The sequence below is a fragment of the Sarcophilus harrisii genome, chromosome 4 (genome assembly GCF_902635505.1).
Source record: "Sarcophilus harrisii chromosome 4, mSarHar1.11, whole genome shotgun sequence".
NCBI classification, from domain to species: Eukaryota; Metazoa; Chordata; class Mammalia; order Dasyuromorphia; family Dasyuridae; genus Sarcophilus; species Sarcophilus harrisii.
The window spans coordinates 119,622,354-119,637,828 of record NC_045429.1 but is presented as its reverse complement, the minus strand read 5'-3'; positions in this window follow the sequence as shown (position 1 = coordinate 119,637,828).

Genomic DNA, 15,475 nt, shown 5'->3' with positions numbered 1-15,475 from the left:
ATTGGCTTGAAATCCAATTTAAGTATTGGTATGAGGCAGTTTTCAAGTGTCCTTCCAGCTAAAATAAAACTTGGTAGAAAAATTGAAAATGGGTATAAAGTTGAGCCCTTAGTGTTTCTATCATGGATATTCTCAAAAAAAAAAAAAATGGCAAGAAGCCACTCACTCCTTTACTTGGCTTAGTTGACATAGAGGTTTGCTATGAAGGGATTTTAAATTAAAGAGTGTAGTGTAAATGGAGACTGAGTAAAGTTCAGAATTTTAGATCATTGGAGAAATAGACTACAGAGACTATGTCATTACATAAATGTAATTACATAAATCATTGGATTTCAACTCTAAGTAATTATTGTGCAAAGTATATATATATATATTTATCGATGGGGAAGGGTCACCAGGTTAAGAAAGGGAAATGTTGTCAACTTCTGGCTCTCATGGTATTCTTTAAAACTGGAACTTCTTTTTTAAAAAAAAAGTGATAGTAACAACAGCTCTCAAGTATGGTTAAATGAAGAACAGTAAAGCACAGGAGAATCCAATTATTTGGGGAAATAGGAGTTTTACTCATCCAAGTATATTCCCTCTTTTCAAATAGAATTTATTTGAAATTCCCAAAATGACTTTTTAAACTTAATTTTTCCTGATTATAGATGTACATTAATTTTTAATACACATTTCTTTATGAATCATGTTAGAAGAGAAAAATCAGAACAAAAAGAGAAAACCACAACAGAAAATAAAATAGAAGAAAAATTTTAAAGTAACCATAGCATTTGTTGATTTACATTCAATCATTACAGTTCTCTCTCTGGATATAGATAGCATTTTCTCTCCAAAGTTTAGTGGGATTGCCTTGGATCATTTAACCACTGAAAGGAACCAAATCTTCCATAATTGATCATTGCACATTCTTGCTATTACTTTGTACAATGTATTCATGATTCTACTTGTTTCATTCAGCATTAGTTCATGTAAATCTTTCCAAACATTTCCATAATAAGCTCATCATTTTTAAAGAAAATAATATTCCAGCGGGGGCAGATGGTAGAGACAACACACATTTCTCTCTGACCTTCTTTACAACCCTCACAATAATTATAAAATCCTGCCTCTGAATTAGCTCTGGATGGGCAGAATAAATAAATATTGGGAGTGCAACAAATTATCAGCAGAAGATAATTTCAAAAATCACCAAAAAAGGTCTGTTTCAATTTGAAATGGGAGGGAGGCAGCCAGGGCAACCAGTACAAACAAAAGTGCAGATAGCTCAGTGTCCCAGGGCAGAGAATTTGCGGAAGGAAACAGACCAGAAAAGATCTGTTTCGATCAGAAATGGAAGACAGGCAGCAAAGCACAAACGGCTGACCACAAATGCCAGTACAGACAGAGCAGGACCCCAGGGCAGAACAGTCTCAGTGTGGTGGTGGGAGTTCCCGGGCCAGAGAGTTTGCAGGAAAAAGCAGACGTGAGAAGGTGTGCTTCAATTAGAAGTGGGAGAGAGACAGCGAGGCCTGGGCAGCTGACCACAAATGCCAGCATAGACAGTTCAGAGTCTGGGAGCAGTGCAGTCTCAGGGTGCCTGAGCAGACTCTGATCACAAACACCAGGGCAGACAGCACAGAGCCCCGGGGCATTGCTAATGACTCCACATGGCAGAGACAGCACCAGGAGTGAATCAGCACTAACACAGCCCAACTGCCATTGCCTGAAAATTAACTTATCTTAAAAAAAAAAAGAGTAAAAAAGTAAAGAGGACTCTAACAATTGACAGCTTTTATGGCAAAAGAGAACAGATTTCAAACCCCAAGGAGATTAAAGAAAGATTGTCTCCAGATGAAGCTCCAAGGGGTGAAATAGCCTGGTGCCCATCACACAAGGCTCTCCTAGAAGTATGTAGACAGCATCTTTTTTTTTTTTTTTTTTTTTTAGGTTTAGATATTTTATTTTATTTTTTTTAATTTAATAGCCTTTTATTTACAGGATATATACATGGGTAACTTTACAGCATTAACAATTGCCAAACCTCTTGTTCCAATTTTTCACCTCTTACCCTCACCCTCCCTAAATGGCAGGATGACCAGTAGATGTTAAATATATTAAAATATAACTTAGATACATAATAAGTATACATGACCAAAACATTATTTTGCTGTATAAAAAGAATCAGACTCTGAATTATTGTACAATTAGCTTGTGAAGGAAATCAAAAATGCAGGTGTGCATAAATATAGGGATTGGGAATTCAATGTAATGGTTTTAGTCATCTCCCAGAGTTCTTTTTCTGGGTATAGCAAGTTCAGTTCATTACTGCTCCATTAGAAATGATTTGGTTGATCTCGTTGCTGAGGATGGCCTGATCCATCAGAACTGGTCATCATCTAGTATTGTTGTTGAAGTATATAATGATCTCCTGGTCCTGCTCATTTCACTCAGCATCAGTTCGTTAAGTCTCTCCAGGCCTTTCTGAAATCATCCTGTTGGTCATTTCTTACAGAACAGTAATATTCCATAATTTTCATATACCACAATTTATTCAGCCATTCTCCAACTGATGGACATCCATTCAGTTTCAGTTTCTAGCCACTACAAAAGGGCTGCACAAACATTCGTGCACATACAGGTCCTTTCCTTCTTTATAATCTCTTTGGGATATAATCCCAGGAGTAACACTGCTGGATCAAAGGGTATGCACAGTTTGATAACTTTTTGAGCATAGTTCCAAACTACTCTCCAAAATGGTTGGATTGTTCACAACTCCACCAACAATGAATCAATGTCCCAGTTTTCCCACATCCCCTCAACAATCATCATTATTTTTTCCTGTCATCTTAGCCAATCTGACAGGTGTGTGAATGTATCTTAGAGTTGTCTTAATTTGCATTTCTCTGATTAATAATGACTTGGAGCATCTTTTCATATGACTAGAAATAGTTTCAATTTCTTCATCTGAGAATTGTCTGTTCATATCCTTTGACCATTTTTCAATTGGAGAATGGCTTGATTTTTATAAATTAGAGTTAATTCTCTATACATTTTGGAAATGAGGCCTTTATCAGAACCTTTGACTGTAAAAATATTTTCCCAGTTTATTGCTTCCCTTCTAATCTTGTCTGCATTAGTTTTGTTTGTACAAAAACTTTTCAGTTTGTATAATCGAAATTTTCTATTTTGTGATCAGTAATGATCTCTAATTCTGCTTTGGTCATAAAGACCTTCCCCTTCCACAGGTCTGAGAGGTAAACTATCCTATGTTCCTCTAATTTATTAATAATTTCATTCTTTATGCCTAGGTCATGAACCCATTTTGACCTTATCTTGGTGTCTGCGTTAAGTATGGATCAATGCCTAGTTTCTGCCATATTAGTTTCCAATTTTCCCAGCAATTTTATCAAACAGTAAGTTCTTATCCCAAAAGCTGGGATCTTTGGGTTTGTCAAAGACTAGGTTGCTATATTTGTTGACTGTTTTATCCCTTGAACCCAATCTATTCCACTGATCAACTAATCTATTCCTTAGCCAATACCAAATAGTTTTGGTAACTGCTGCTCTATAATATAATTTTAGATCTGGTACAGCTAAGCCACCATCATTTGATTTTTTCATTAATTCCCTTGAAATTCTTGACCTTTTGTTTTCCATATGAACTTTGTTGTTATTTTTTCTAGGTCATTAAAATAGTTTTTGGGAGTCTGATTGGTATAGCGCTAAATAAATAGATTAGTTTAGGTAATATTGTCATCTTTATTATATTTGCTACGTCCTATCCAAGAGCATTTAATATTTTTCAATTGGTTAGATCAGACTTAATTTGTGTGAAAAGTGGTCTGTAATTTTGCTCATAAAGTTTCTGATTTTCCCTTGGCAGATAGATTCTAAATATTTTATATTATCAGTAGTTACTTTAAATGGAATTTCTCTTTGTAACTCTGACTGTTGGATTTTGTTAGTGATATATAAGAATGCTGATGACTTATGTGGGTTTATTTTATAACCAGCAACTTTGCTAAAGTTGTGGATTATTTCTAATAACTTTTTAGCTAGAATCTCTGGGATTCTCTAAGTATACCATCATGTCATCGGCAAAGAGTGATAATTTGGCTTCCTCATTGCCTATTCTAATTCCTTTAATCTCTTTCTCAGCTCTTATTGCTATAGCTAGCGTTTCTAATACAATATTAAATAATATATGGTGATAGTGGCAACCTTGTTTCACTCAGATCTTATTAGGAATGGTTGCAGTTTGTCTCCATTACATATGATGCTTACTGATGGTTTTAAATAGATGCTGCTGATTATTTTAAGGAAAAGTCCATTTATTCCTATACTCTCAAGTGTTTTTAATAGGAATGGATGTTGGATTTTATCAAATGCTTTTTCTGCATCTATTGAGATGATCATATGGTTTTGTTAATTTGGTTATTAACATGGCCAATTATATTGATAGTTTTCCTAATATTGAACCAGCCCTGCATTCCTGGTATAAATCCTACTTGATCATAGTGTATTATCTTGGAGATGATTTTCTGTAGTCTTTTTGCTAATATCTTATTTAAGATTTTAGCATCAATATTCATTAGGGAGATTGGTCTATAATTTTCTTTCTCTGTTTTCAGCCTACCTGGTTTAGGTATCAGTACCATGTCTGTGTCATAGAAGGAATTTGGTAGGACTCCTTCATTCCCTATTTTATCAAATAATTTATATAGCATTAGGGCCAATTGTTCTTTAAATGTTTGGTAAAATTCACATGTAAATCCATCTGGTCCTGGGGATTTTTTCTTAGGGAGTTGTTTAATTGCCTGTTCTATTTCTTTTTCTGAAATGGGACTATTCAAGCAATTTACTTCCTCCTCTGTTAATCTGGGAAGTCTGTATTTTTGGAGGTAGTCATCCATTTCACTTAGGTTATCAAATTTATTGGCATAAAGTTGAGCAAAATAACTCCTTATTATTTCTCTAATTTCCTCTTCGTTGGTGGAAAGTTCTCCTTTTCATTTTTAAGACTACTAATTTCATTTTCCTCCTCCTTTTTCTAATCAGATTTACCAAAGGCTTATCTATTTTATTGGCTTTTTCATAGAACCAACTCTTAGTTTTATTAATTAGTTCAATAGTTTTTTACTTTCAATATTTTTAATTTCTCCTTTTAATTTTAGAATTTCCAATTTAGTATTTGATTGGGTGTTTTAATTTGTTCTTTTTTAGTTTTTTTTTAGTTGCAAGCCCAATTCATTAATCTTTTCTTTCTCTGTTTTATTCAAGTAAGCCTCTAAGGATATAAATTCCCTCTTATTACCGCTTTGGCTGCATCCCACAAATTTTGGTATGATGTCTCATCATTGTCATTATCTTGAGTGAAATTATTAATTGTATCTATAATTTGCTTCACTCCAATCATTTTTAAGATGAGATTGTTTAGTTTCCAATTACTTTTGGTCTATTTCCCTAAGTTTTTGTTGAATGTAGTTTTATTGCATCATGATCTGAAAAGAAGGCATTTACTATTTCTGCTTTCTTGCATTTAATTTTGAGATCTTTATGTCCTAATATATGGTCAATTTTTGAATAGGTTCCATGAACTGCTGAGAAGAAAGTATATTCCTTCTATCTCCATTCAATTTTCTCCAAAGATACAACATACCTAATTTTTCTAATATTCTATTTACTTCTTTAATTTCTTTCTTATTTGTTTTGTGGTTTGATTTGTCTAATTCTGAGGTGCAAGGTTGAGATCTCCTACTATTACAGTTTTGTTGTCTATTTCTTCTTGCAACTCTCTTAACTTCTCCTTTAGGAAGTTGAGTGCCATACCACTTGGTGCATATATGTTTAATATTGATATTGCTTCGTTGTTTATGTACCCTTTAGCTAGGATGTAGTTACCTTCCTTATCTCTTTTAATTAGATCAACTTTTACTTTTGCTTGATCTGAGATAAGGATGGCTACCTCTTTTTTGACTTCACCTGAAGCATAATAGATTTTGCTCCAGCCTTTTACTTTTTACTCTATATGTATCCCCTGCTTTAAATGTGTTTCTTGTAAACAACATATTGTAGGGTTCTGACTTTTGATCCAGTCTGCTATCTGCCTCCTCTTTATGGGGAGTTCATCCCATTTACATTTACGTTAGAATTACTAAATCTGTATTTCCTGCCATCCTAATAACCCCAGATTGTGCTTTACTTATTCTTGCCTCCCCAACCCTCTTTCCCCCTTTTAAACTTATGTACACCTCTTGTATCACGATACTTATCCTCTTTATAATCCTCCTCCCCCCTTTGAGTCTTTCCCCTTCCTTCCCTTATTACTCTTTTCTTTTCCCTTTTCCTCTCCCCGTTTTAATGAGGCGAGAGAGAATTTTCTCTAAAACAAATGTCAATTATTTTTTCTTTGAGCTAACTCTGATGAGAGTAAGATTCACACAAGTTTCCTCCCCTCTCTAAATTCCCTCAGATATGATAAGTTTCCTTAGCCTCTTTGTGGGATGTGGTTTCCCTCTTTTATCCCTCCTTCCCACCTTGTTCTGCCATCATCCCTTTTCCATATCTACTTCCCTTTTTATGTTATATCAGTACAATCAAATTATACATGTATTCTTTTTGTATATCCACAACAGAAATACAATTCTCAAGAGTTATTTTTACCTTTTCTGCATCTCTTGAGTTCTATTCTTGGAGATCAAATTTTTGTTTAGTTCTGGTTTTCTTCAGAAACAAATGGAATTCATTTGTTTCATTAAATTCCATCTTCTTCCCTGGAAGAAAATGCTCAGCTTAGCTGGGTAGTTTATTCTTAGGCTGCATCTCAAGTTCTTGTGCCTTTCGGAATATCATATTCAGGCCCTTCTTTCCTTTAATGTAGAGGCAGCCAGATCTTGGGTGATCCTTATTGTGGCACCTCAGGTATTTAAATGTTTTTTTTGGCTGCTTGTAAAATTTTTCCTTAATCTGATAGTTCTGAAATTTTGCCACAATATTCCTTGGGGTTTTATTTTAGGGTTTCTTTCAGAAGGTGTTCGATGAATTCTTTCAATGCCTATTTTACCTTCTGATTCTATTACATCTGGCAGTTCTCTTTGATGATTTCTTGTAAAATAGTATCTAGGCTCTTTTTTCATCATAGTTTTCAGAAAGTCAATAATCCTCAGATTATCTCTCCTAGATCTATTTTCCAAGTCTGTCGTTTTGCAAGTAGAAAATTCGTGGTTTTTCCAGTTTGTCATTTTTTGTTTTTGCTTGACTGATTCTTGCTGTCTCAATGAATCATTAGTTTCAATTTGTTCAGTTCTAATTTTTAAAGAATTATTTTCTTCAATAGCTTTTTTTACTTCTTTCTGTATATGTCCAATTGAGTTTTGAATGTATTGTTTTGGTCTGTGGAATTTTTTCCATTTCACTAATTTTTTTTTTAGTGAATTATTTTCTTTTTCCAATTCACAGATCCTACTTTCTTGCGTGTTCTTTGTCTTTTCCAATTCACGGATCCTACTTTCTTGCGAGTTCTTTGTCTTTTCCAATTCACAAATCCTACTTTCTAGTGAATTCTTTATTTTTTCCAATTCGTATTTCAGGAAGTTGTTGCTCTCTTATAAGGCTTCTCTTTCCTTTCCCCATTTATCTTCTAACTCTCTTTTGAGACTTTTAATGGTCTCTTCTATGAGAGCATTATGTAAAGGAGGACAGTCTGATTCATTTTTGCTGTTTGAGGTCTCTTCAGGTTTGCTGACCTGCTCTTTTTCTGCATAGAAGCTGTTGATCGTTCTTTTCATCTTTTTATTCATGTTTTAAAGCCTTTAGGGTAGGTCTCCTAGGCAAGGGGTTACCAGCTTCCTCTGCAGAGCAGGGAAAGATGTAAACCGATTTCCGGCTCCCAGGTATGGGAGTGCTCTGAGTGAGAGTTTTCCCTTCCCCCAACAGGAAGTGGATTCAGCACTGGCCGAGCTATCAAACTGCTTAGTAGGGCTGAGTGGATTATCGATTGCCCTTGGCGAGAGACTAAGGGGTGAAAGTGTCACTGCCCCAGGCCGGAGCCTCTTGTGGGACTGTGAGTATTAGCAGCTGACCACAGACCACAGACCGCAGACTGCAGACCGCAGACCTCCACAAACTCTGCCCAGCGTCTCTGCCTGATGCAAATCGGCCCTGGAAAAGCTCTATGGCCCCAAGCCGAGCTCCCCACTGCGCAGATTGGAGGCTAACCTGGGCTGCGTCCTCCTGCCGTGCAGGATCACAACTGCCCCAAGGAAAAGCCCGTACTGCGGGTTGGGGCTGCACGCTTGTGCTGAGATCTGTGCCTTCACCCTTGGTTTGAGACTCTCCTCGGAACCTAATTTCTCTCCCAGTCTGCGCCGATCTCCCCTGGCCCCGGAACCAACCTTTTTGGCGAGACTGCAGATTTTCTTCGGCCGGTGAGTTGTTCTACTTCTTATCTTTACGAATTGTAGCAGTCAAGACTATTTTTGAGGCTCGATATAATATTGATAAAGAGGGTAAGAGAAGAGCTTAGAAAGTCGCGTGTGTCTTCTCCGCCATCTTGGCTCCGCCCCCCTGTAGACAGCATCTTAAAAGAGAAGTAGAGGAAAAATGGAGAAAGAAAATGAAAGCCTCTCAAGAGAGTCTAAAAAAGGCAACACAAAATAGACGTAATGAAATGGCAAAAGCATACAACTCATTAAAAGATGGAAAACAACTCCCAGAAAAATAGAATTTGTGAAACAGAAAAAGAAAATAACTTCTTAAAAAACAAAATTTGGGAAATGGAAAAAAATTTAATTCCCTAAAAAACAGAATTTGTGAAATGGAAAAAAAAAATTCCATAGAACAAAACAACTCTTCAAAAATTCAATTGGACAAATACAAAAAGAAGTAAAAAAACTAAATGAAGAAAATAACACACTAAAATTCAGAATTGAACAAATGGTTTAAGACAACAAGAATCAGTCAAGCAAAACCCAAAAAAAATGAAAAAATAGAAAAAAAATGCAAAATGCATAATGGGAAAACAATTGACCAGAAAAATAGATCTAGGAGAGACAATCTGAGGATTATTGGACACCCTGAAATACATGATGAAAAAAGAATCTAGATTCTATTTTTCAGGAAATTGTCAAAGAAAACTGCCCAAATGTCATAGAAACAGAAGCTAAAATAGACATTTAAAGAATTCATCAATAACCTACAGAAAGAGATTACAAAATTAAAACTCCAAGAAATATTGTGGCTAAATTCTAGAACTATCAGACAAAGGAAAAAATACTAGAAACAGCCAGAAAAGAACAATTCAGATACCAAGGAGCCACAATAATCACTCAGGATCTAGCAGCTTCCACATTAAAGGATTGAAAGGCCTGGAATCTGACATTCCAAAAGGCAAAAGAAGTTGGTATACAGCCAAGAAGGAACTACCCCATTAAACTGAGCATTTTCTTCCAGGGAAGAAGATGGACAATCAATGAAATAGATGAATTCCAAATATTTCTGATAAAAAAAAAAAAAAGAGCTGAACAAAAAGTTTGATCTCCAAATATAGGACTCAAGAGAAGCATAAAGAGGTAAAAAGAACTCTTGAGAACTGTATTTCTGTTATGGGTATATATAAAGAGTACATGTATAATTTGGTTTACTGTTATAATATAAAAAAGGATCGAAATGGAAAGGAAATTTACCAGAAAAAGGGAAAAGTGGAGGTAAAAACAGGGAAACTACATCTCACAAAGAGGCAAAGGAAACCTATTATATCTCAGGGAAAGAAGGGAGGGGGATGATCATAGTGTAAATCATAGCGAATTCTCATTAGAATTGACTCAAAGAGAAATTATTTGACATATTTGGTTCACAGAGAAATTTCTCCCACCTCATTTAAATGTAGGAAGGGAAAAGTGAAAAGAAAAGAGGTAGGATAAACAGAAGGGAATACAGGGGAAAGGTTTAAGAAAAGAAGAGGGACTCTAAGTGGGAAAGAGAGATCCTAAAGCGTGAGGGCTGCAAGAATCAAGTGGTACTCATAAGTTTAATACTGGGGAGGGGGAAATCTCATCCTAAAGAATGAATGGGTGATAAAGATCCCAACTTATGGAATAGGAATTCACTATTTGAGAAAAACTGCTGGGAAAACTGGAAATTAGTATGGCAGAAGCTAGTCATGGACCCACATTTAATACCGTACACCAAAATAAGATCAAAATGGGTCAATGATTTAGGCATAAAGAATGAGATTATAAATAAATTAGAGAAATACTGGAAAAGGAAAGAAAAAGCATAAACTAGGGTTAATAAAATAGCAGGAAATACATAATTAGTAATCTTAACCAAAAATGTGAATGAGTAAACTTTCCCATAAAGATGAGGTTTAATGGGCTGACGCTCAAGTTGATGCACTGAAGTCCCAAGCACATGAAGCTAAATAGTAATTGGACCATACTCTATTCATATATATGCTTGGAGAAAGAATGGCCCCCACCCACTCTTTGTGCAAGTCCTGATGTGTTGTATAGGAAATGATGATTTTGGTGAGTGGAGGCAGAGGGGCAGGAAGAGAGGCAGGGAGAGATGGCTGGCTGGCTTTTTGACGCAGCTGCACACATTGCTAGTGCAATCCCCCCTTCACCACTGATCCCCCTTCACCTCCAATCCTTCTTCACCTCTACTGAGAATAAAGATTGAAGATTTTCCCTTAACCTGAATTCTTAACTCTGTCTGATTTTAAAATATCCAGTCATCACAATGAGGCAGATAGCAGACTGGATTAAAAGCCAGAATCCTACAATATGTTGTTTACAGGAAACACACTTGAAGCAGGACTATACATACAGAGTAAAGGTAAAAAGTCAGAGCAGAATCTACTATGCTTCAGGTGAAGTTAAAAAAGCAGAGGTAGTCATCCTGATCTAAGATCAAGCAAAAGCAAAAATTGATCTAATGAAAAAGAAATAAGGAAGGGCATTATATCTTGCTAAAGAGCAGCATAGATAATGAAATAATATCAATACTAAACATACGCACCAAATGATATAGCACCTAAATTCCTAAAAGAGAAGTTAAGAGAGCTGCAAGAAGAAATAGACAGCAAAACAATAATAGTAAGAGATCTCAACCTTGCACTCTCAGAACTAGATAAATCAAACCACAAAATAAATAAAAACAGTTAAAAAGGTAAATAGAACACTAGAAAAGTTAGGTATGATAGATCTTTGAAGAAAACTAAATGGAGACAAAAATGAGTACCCTTTCTTCTTGGCAGTTTATGGAACCTATACAAAAAGTGACCATATATTAGGTCATAAAGACATCAAATTCAAATGCAGAAAGGTAGAAATAGTAAATCCATTCTTTTCAGATCATGATGCAATAAAATTATATTCAATAAAAAGCCAGGAGAAAACAGACTAAAAAGTAACTAGAAATTAAATAATCTCATCCTAAAGAATGAATGGGTGATAAAGATCCCAACTTATGGAACAGAAATTCACTATTTCAGAAAAACTGCTGGGAAAACTGGAAATTAGTATGGCAGAAGCTATGCATGGACCCACATTTAACACCGTACACCAAAATAAGATCAAAATGGGTCAATGATTTAGGCATAAAGAATGAGATTATAAATAAATTAGAGAAACATGGGATAGTTTACCTCTCAGACTTGTGGAGGAGGAAGGAATGTGTGACCAAAGAAGAACTAGAGATTATTATTAATCACAAAATAGAAAATGTTGATTACATTAAGTTGAAAGGCTTATGTACAAATAAAACTAATGTGGACAGGATTAGAATGGAAGCAATAAAATGGGAAAACATTTGTACACCTACAGGTTCTGATAAATGCCTCATCTCCAAAATATATAAAGAATTGACTCTAATTTATAAGAAATCAAGCATTCTCCAATTGATAAATGGTAAAAGGATATGAACAGACAATTTTCAGATGATGAAATTGAAATTATTTCTACTCATATGAAAGGGTGTTCCAAATCACTATTGAGAAATGCAAATTGAGACAACTCTGAGATATCACTACACACCTGTAAGATTGGCTAAGATGACAGGAAAAAATAAAGATGAATGTTGGAGGGGGTGCAGGAAAACTGGGACACTAATTCATTGTTGGTGGAATTGTGAACAAATCCAGCCATTCTGGAGAATAATTTGGAACTATGCTCAAAAAGTTATCAAACTGCATACCCTTTGATCCAGCATATTACTACTGGTCTTATATCCCAAAGAGATACTAATGAAGGTAAAGGGACCTGTATGTGCCAAAATGTTGTGGCTAGAAACTGGAAAATGAATGGATGCCCATCAATTGGAGAATGATTGGTCAAATTGTGTTATAGGAATGCTATGGAATATTATTGTACTGTAAGAAATGACCAGAAGGATGAATACAGAGAGGCTTGGAAAGACTTACATGAACTGATACTGAGTGAAATGAGCAGAACCAGGAGATCATTATATACTTCAACAACAATACTGTATGAGGATGTATTCTGATGGAAGTGGCTATCTTAGACAAAGAGAAGATCTAATTCCGTTCCAATTGATCAATGATGGACAGAATCAGCTACACCCAGAGAAGGAACACTGGGAAATGAATGTAGACTACTTGCATTTTTGTTTTTCTTCCCAGGTTATTTTTACCTTCTGAATCCAATTCTTCTTGTGCAACAAGAGAACTGTACAGTTCTGCACATGTATATTGTATCTAGGATATACTATAAAATATTTAACATCTAGGGGAGGAGGTGAAGGGAGGGAAAGGAAAAGTCATAACAGAAGTGAGTACAAGGGATGATGTTGTAAAAAATTACCCACGCATATGTTCTGTCAATAAAAAGTTATAATAAAAAAAATTTAAAAAAAGAATGAATGGGTGAAACAGCAAATCATAGACACAATTAACAATTTTACCCAAGAAAAATGACAATAATGAGACAACATACCAAAATGTGTGGGATGCAGCCAAAGTAGTAATAAGGGGAAATTTTATATCTCTAGAGTCACACTTGCATTAAATAAAGAGAAGATCAATGAATTAGGCTTGCAACTAAAAAAGCTAGAAAAAGAGCAAATTAAAAACTCCCAATCAAAAACTAAACTTGAAATTCTAAAAATAAAAGGAGAGATTAATAAAATTGAAAGTAAAAAAAAAAATTGAATTAATAAATAAAACTAAAAGTTGGTTCTATGAAAAAATGAACAAAATAGATAAAGCCTTGGTAAATTTGATTAGAAAAAGGAAAGAGGAAAATCAAATTGTTAGTCTCAAAAATGAAAAGGGAGAACTTGCCACTAAGGAAGAGGAAATTAGAGCAATAATTAGGAGTTACTTTGCCCAACTTTATGCCAATAAATTTGATAACTTAAATGAAATGGATGAATATCTTCAAAAATATAGGTTGCCCAGATTAACAGAGGAAGAAGTAAATTGGTTAAATAGTACCATTTTTGAAAAAGAAATAGAACAAGCTATTAATCAACTCCTTAAGAAAAAAATCCCCAGGACCAGATGGATTTACTTGTGAATTCTACCAAACATTTAAAGAACAATTAGCTCCAATGCTATTTAAACTATTCGAAAAAATAGGGAATAAAGGAGTCCTACCAAAATCCTTTTATGACACAGACATGGTACTGATACCTACACCAGGTAAGTTGAAAACAGAGAAAGAAAATTATAGACCAATCTCCCTAATGAATATTGATGCAAAAATCTTAAATAATAGCAAAAAGATGACAGAAAATCATCCGCAGAATAATACACCATGGCCAAGTAGGATTTATACTAGGAATGCTGGGCTGGTTCAATATTAGGAAAACTATTAACATAATTACCTATATCAATAACCAAATTAACAAAAACATATGATCATCTCAATAGATGCAGAAAAAGCATTTGATAAAATCCAACACCCATTCCCATTAAACACACTAGAGAGTATAGGAATAAATGGACTTTCCCTTAACATAGTCAGTAGCATCTATTTAAAACCATCAGTAAGCATCATATGTAATAGTGATAAACTGGAACCATTCCCAATAAAATCAGGAGTGAAACAAGGTTGCCCATTGAGTTAGAAATGCTAGCATCAGCAATAAGAGATGAAAAAGAGATTAAAGGAATTAGAAGAGGTAATAAGGAAACTAAATTATCACTCTTTGCAGATGATATGATGGATTACTTAGAGAACCCCAGAGATTCTACTAAAAAGCTATTAGAAATAATCCACAAGTTTAGCAAGGTTGCAGGATACAAAATAAATCCACATAAATCCTCAGCATTTTTATACATCACTAACAAAATCCAACAGCAAGAGATACAAAGAGAAATTCCACTTAAAATTACTGTCAATAGTATAAAATATTTGGGAATCTATCTGCCAAGGGAAAGTCAGGAACTATATGAACAAAACTACAAAACATTTTCCACAAAAATAAAGTCAGCTCTAACCAATTGGAAAAATATTAAGTGCTCTTGGATAGGTCAAATGAATATAATAAAGATGAGAATAATACCTAAACTAATTTATTTATTTAGTGCTATATCAATCAAACTCCCAAGAAATTATTTTAATGACCTAGAAAAAAATAACAACAAAGTTCATATGAAAAAAACAAAACGTCAAGAATCTCAAGGGAACTAATGAAAAAAAAAATCAAATGAAGGTGGCCTAGCTGTACCAAATCTAAAATTATATTATAAAGCAGTGGTTACCAAAACCATTTGGTATTGGCTAAGAAATAGACTAGTTGATCAGTAGAATAGGTTAGGTTCAAAGGACAAAATAATCAATAACTTTAATAATATAATGTTTGACACACCCAAAGACCCCAGCTTTTGGGATAAGAACTCACAGTTTGACAAAAATTGCTGGGAAAATTAGAAATTAGTATGGCAGAAACTAGGCATTGACCCACACTTAACACCGTACACCAAGATAAGGTCAAAACGGTTTCATGACATAGGCATAAAGAATGAGATTATAAATAAATTAGAAAAACATAGGATAGTTTACCTCTCAGACTTGTGGAGGAGGAAGGAATTTATGACCAAAGAACTAGAGATTATTATTGATCACAAAATAGAAAATTTTGATTATATCAAATTGAAAAGTTTTTGTACAAATGAAACTAATTCAGACAAGATTAGAAGGGAGGCAATAAACTGGGAAAACATTTTTATACTCAATGGTTCTGATAAAGGTCTCATTTCCAAAATATATAGAGAATTGACTCTAATTTATAAGAAATCAAGCCATTCTCCAATTGATAAATGGTCAAAGGATATGAACAGATAATTCTCAGATGAAGAAATTGAAACTATTTCTAGCCATATTGAAAAGATGCTCCAAGCCATTATTAATCAGAGAAATGCAAATCAAGGCAACTCTGAGATACCACTACACATCTGTCAGATTGACAGGGAAAGATAATGTGGAATATTGGAGGTGATATGGGAAAACTGGGACACTAATATATTGTT